Genomic DNA, 4,633 nt, shown 5'->3' with positions numbered 1-4,633 from the left:
TGTGTGTGTGTGTGTGTGTGTGTGTGTGTGTGTGTTTGTGTATAGAACTAGAAAGGACAAACAGTTTCAAACAGGAAATCGCTACATCTCCAGAGTTAAAGTCTGGCATTTACTTAAACTTATGTTCCAAATGTCAAATTCAACACAAGGCAAAGTTTAGTTCTAATGAACAGCCTCAGCCTCGAGCTTGACCACTAATACAGGGTGTTTAATGAATAGATGGACTAATGAATGAATTCATCATTACTATCCTCACCACAAAGAAAAATTAAAAATAAACTTGATGTAATAATCAACACATGAAGTATTGAGTTCTGTAAATGTCTTGCTGCTGTTAGAATGATTTTAGGAAACAGGTTTAAATCTCTGAGCATTGTAATTTAAATTTTTCTTTTAACTATGTATTTCATCACTCTTTTGCCTTGTCTTCATAAAAATATGCAGTCTAAATCTCTTGCACAACTTCTCTTTCAAAGTCTTAGTTTGTAAGGGTAACTGAAACTGGAGAATTGAGATTTAAGTTGATTGTTTAACTGATAAAAACCCATAAGCAATAGAGATAAAACTTATAAATGAAATAGAATCGCATCTTTTTGGCTATTTATTTATTTCAAATTTTGTAAATTAAGATCCTCTGGAACATAAAAGCTTAAGTGGGATTAGATGAGAAAGAAGTTTTAGTGAAAATATATTTGCTAAGGTAAGGGATGTATTACTGCAAATGGCACCAAGAACAGATCCAAATATGTGACATACTAGACAAGGAGGGTGAACTGTGGGACAGAGATATTCTCTGGAGTAGAATTTTAAGAATCTTTGGCCAGGTCATGAGCAAAAGGAGCCCTAGATATCAATAACACACATTTGATTAAAGTTTGTATCTGACCAAATTCCATGTGGCAAAATCTAATTCTCAGGGTTAGGTTTTTGGGAAAGTGATCAATCAAAGTGTTTTGGTTTGGTTTGTTTTATTTTGATTTTGTTTTTGTTTTGTTTTATTTTTTTTTTCTCTTTGGTTTTTTTGAGACAAGGTTACACTGTAGCCCTGGCTGTCCTGCAACTCACTCTGTAGACCAGGCTGGCCTTGAACTCAGAAATCCTCCTACCTCTGCCTCTCAAGTGCTGGGATTAAAGGCATGCGCCACCACTCCCTGGTGTAGGATGTAACGTTTTCATGAGCAGCATCAATGTCTTCATAGGAAAATAATTAGAGTTTACATCCAACTCCCTACATGTAAACTCAAAATAAGGAGTTACTACCTATAAGCTAGAAGGTAGGCTCTAACCAATCTGGCAATGTCTTGACTTGGCCTACTCATTTTAAATCACTGTGAGTAATATGTTTCTCTTAGAGATAAGTTATTCAGATAATGTTGTTTTATTTTAGCAGACAGATAAAACAAAGTTATATGCCCTCCGTGGTCACTGAGAAGTCCATGTGAGGGACTCCAGTAGGATCTCTCTAGGGTCTTAAAGGGAACCTCTGAGGTAGCAGCGAAGACTACCCTTCCACTGTGCTATCCGCAGTTGGTGATTGTCATTGTCCCCATGGAGACAAGTGGGAACTGAAGTGTTGTGTCTTAAATATTTCTTAAATAATTCTCATGACAATTTTCACCACCCCAGAGAACTCTTGCTTTTAAATTCATGTTGCAGTACAAATGTCAGCACAGGGCACTGCTGTTATCTTTATTGGTCTAACTTTTAGGTGAAATTGGTCAACATACCCTTTTGTGTTGTTGTTATAGTTTTAAAACTTATTTATTATTTTTTTCTTTTATTGGATATTTTCTTTATTTACATTTCAAATGAAACACCCTTTCCAGGTCTCCCCTCTGGAGCCCCCTATCCTGCCCCTCCTCCCCCTGCCTCTTCACCACCCACCCACCCACTCCTGCCTTCCTTCCCTGACATTCCCCTACACTGGCACATCGAACACCCTGAGGTCCAAGGGCTGTTCCTTCCACTTATGCCCAACATAAGGCCATCCTCTGCCACATATGTGGCCAGAGCCATCTGTACTCTTTGGTTGGTTTTGTAGTCCCTGGAGAGCTCGTGGGGGGGGGGGGAATCTGGTCAGTTGACACTGTTGCTCCCCCTATGGAGCTGCAAACCCCTTCAGTTCCTTCAGTTCTTCTAACTCCTCCATTGGGACCCCAACTCAGTCCAATGGTTGGCTGCAAGCATCCACGTCTGTATTTGTCAGGCTCTGGCAGAGCCTTTCAAGAGACAGCCATATCTGGCTCCCGTCAGCAAGCACTTCTCATCCATAATAGTGTCTGGGTTTGGTGTCTTTACAAGGGATGGATCCCCAGGTGGGGCAGTCTCTGGATGGTCATTCCTTCAGTCTCAGCTCTGAACTTCGTCTCTATAACTCTTTTCATGGGTATTTTGTTCCCCCTTTTAAGAATGACTGAAGTGTCCACATTTTAATCTTCCTTCTTCTTGAGCTTCATGTGGTCTGTGCATTGTATCTTGGATATTCTGAGCTTTTGGGTTAACCCAGTTATCAGTGAGTGCATACTGTGTATGATTTTTTTGTGATTTGGGTTACCTCACTCAAGATGACATTTTCTAATTCCATCTTTTTGCCTGTGAATTTCATGAAGTCATTGTTTTTAATAGCTGAGTAGTACTCCATTGTGTAAATGTACCACAGTTTCTGTATCCATTCCTCTATTGAGGGACATCTGGGTTCTTTCCAGCTTCTGGCTATTATAAACAAGGCTGCTATAAACATAGTAGAGCAAGTGTCCTTACTACCAGTTGGAAGATCTTCTGGGTATATGCCCAGGAGTGGTATAGCTGCATCCATAAACCCCTGTGGTGTATGCTTAACAAACTGAAGTATAAAACAAACAAAATCATATAAGAACCAAGTAACATATATGTAATATCTCCAGTCACTGAACTAGTTTAATATTGGTATATTTTAAGGTTGGATAAACATTTTGTTTGTTATTTATCTTTACTTTTTCTGATTCAATGATTGTTTAATTATTGTTTCTCTCCAAATTACTGGTAAGACTTATGTTTGATGTGTGTATACATATGCATATCATATATATTTGTGTGTGTGTGTGTGTGTGTGTGTGTTTAATAGAGTGAATTTTTTCATAAATATTTTCTGAAACAAAATAAGGAATGAAATTAACATTATATTCTGAATGGATGAAAATGGAATCTAAATCCCTGAACATCAGCTTGAATATTTTCTTATTCCAAACAATAAAGTAAGTTGAAAACAAATCTAATAGTACTCCACAGAAAGACATGATCCCATATTTGCATTAATAAAATATGATTATATTATAATACATTCTTAAATCTAGCTCAAATATTCGTAGTACTTCTTATTATTTGGGTTAATCTGAAGTACAATTTATACTGCCTGACACTTGACCATCAAAGGCAAAACATTAGTAGCAATTATAACAAACCTAAAGAGCTAAATTAATTTAAAATCCCTATTTAAAATGTATACTTTTATAGTACATGTTATCATATATGTGCAAACATAGCATAGATTAGAGTCTAGAAATCTGAAAGCCTACATCTTTAAAAGATTAACTGTTTGAAATATATACAAGAAACTGACCAGCATACTGGGAAAAACTTTACATTTTTTTTTATTTTCTTCATTACATTTGGCTGACAGGACCCTGATATAGCTGTCTCCTGTGAGGCTATGCCAGAGCCTGGCAAATACAGGAGTGGATGTTCACAGTCATCTATTGAATAGAACAAAGGGTCCCCAATGGAGGAGCTAGAGAAAGTACCCAAGGAGCCAAATCTTGTTGGCATATGTAATAGTTTTTGGATTTGGTAGTTGTTTATGGGATGAATCCCTGGGTGGGGCAGTCTCTGGATGGTTATTCTTTCAGTCTCAGCTCTGAACTTTGTCTCTGTAACTCCTTCCATGGGCATTTTGTTACCCCTTCTAAGAAGGACTAAAGTATCCACTCTTTGATCTTCCCTCATCTTGAACTTCATGTATTTTGAAAATTGTATCATATGTGTTCTTTTGTGATTGGATTACCTCACTCAAGATGATATTTTCTAATTCCATCCATTTACCTCTGAATTTCATGAAGCCACTGTTTTTAATAGCTGAGTAGTACTCCATTGTGTAAATGTAACACATTTTCTGCATTCATTCCTCTGTTGAGGGACATCTGTGTTCTTTCCATCTTCTGGCTATTATAAATAATTCTGCTATGAATAGAGTGGAGCATGTAAAACCCAGAAACTAGATGATGATTTTTGATGACTATAGGATTCTTTTTTGCAGAAAGACTGGCATTCCTCATCCTGAATAGAAGATTCAAAACTGCACATTTTATTGTATAAGTTATTTATACATTTCCTTAAGCTAATATGAAATATCCTCTCTGCTGTTACTGTTTATACTTCTTACTTTTTGATATTAGTATCAAAAATAAATAACCATCTGATAAATGATAAATATAAATAATCAGATAGCAATAGTCAGTAAACTTGTTATAAATATGAAGGCACACACACACACACACACACACACACACAGAGAGACAGAAACAGAGAGACAGAGAGACAGAGAGACTCAGAGAGAGAGAGAGAGAGAGACAGAGACAGAGAGAGAGAGACAGAGACA

The sequence above is a fragment of the Mus pahari genome, chromosome 15, assembly GCF_900095145.1.
Source record: "Mus pahari chromosome 15, PAHARI_EIJ_v1.1, whole genome shotgun sequence".
Lineage (NCBI taxonomy): Eukaryota > Metazoa > Chordata > Mammalia > Rodentia > Muridae > Mus > Mus pahari.
The sequence above is the reverse complement of the archived record's forward strand: the minus strand, read 5'-3'. Positions refer to the sequence as shown.